The following is a 1,091-nucleotide window of genomic DNA, read 5'->3' as shown; positions in this document are numbered from 1 at the left end:
TGGAGCATCTCTTTAAATTCTGCTAACTGTTCTGTCATCAGGAGCAATTGTTGATTAAGCTCAATCATCTGTTCTTGAGGATTAGGGTCAGTGGCTACTGCCATGGCTTCCTCTTTTGGAGAGAACTCATTGCTAGAGTACAAATATTGGTTTCTAGCAACAATGTCTATAAGTTTTTGAGCCTCTTCAATTGTCTTCCTCATGTGTATAGAACCACCAGCTGAGTGGTCTAAAGACATCTGAGCTTTTTCTGTAAGCCCATAGTAGAAGATGTCTAACTGTACCCACTCTGAAAATATTTCAGAGGGGCATTTTCTTAGCATACCTCTATACCTCTCCCAGGCATTATAAAGGGATTCATTATCCTCTTGTTTAAAGCCTTGGATGTCTAGCCTTAGCTGTGTCATCCTTTTTGGAGGGTAAAAGTGATTCAGGAATTTGTCTGATAACTGTTTCCATGTCTTTATGCTTGCTGTAGGTTGGTTATTCAACCACCTTTTAGCTTGATCTTTTACAGCAAATGGAAACAGTAATAGTCTGTAGACATCCTGATCCACCTCTTTATCATGTACTGTGTCAGCAATTTGTAAGAACTGTGCCAGAAACTCAGTAGGCTCTTCCTGAGGAAGACCGGAATACTGGCAATTTTGCTGCACTATGATAATGAGTTGAGGATTTAGCTCAAAGCTGCTTGCTTTGATGGGAGGTGTACAGATGCTACTCCCATATGCAGCTGTAATGGGGTTAGCATATGACCCCAGAGTCCTTTTGGACTGATCAATCTCACTTAAGTCCATAATGGATAAAGGGAAATGATATGGATTGCAAATAGATAAATTTTGTTTTTTTTTTTGAATTAACCGAAAAATAAAATAAAAACAAGAGGAAAATAAAAAAATTCGAAAATCAAAAGAAAATAAGATCAAAGCAAATTGAAAACTGAATCAATTAGTTAATTAAGAAGATTTTGAGTTTAGCAATTAGAAAGATATGATTGAAAAATTTTTATGAAAAAGATTTGATTTTTGAAAAGAGGAAAGAGAAAAACAACAAAATGACACCAAACTTAAAATTTTAGAAAATCAAACACA

Source organism: Arachis duranensis, chromosome 3 (genome assembly GCF_000817695.3).
Source record: "Arachis duranensis cultivar V14167 chromosome 3, aradu.V14167.gnm2.J7QH, whole genome shotgun sequence".
Taxonomy (NCBI): Eukaryota; Viridiplantae; Streptophyta; class Magnoliopsida; order Fabales; family Fabaceae; genus Arachis; species Arachis duranensis.
The sequence above is the reverse complement of the archived record's forward strand: the minus strand, read 5'-3'. Positions refer to the sequence as shown.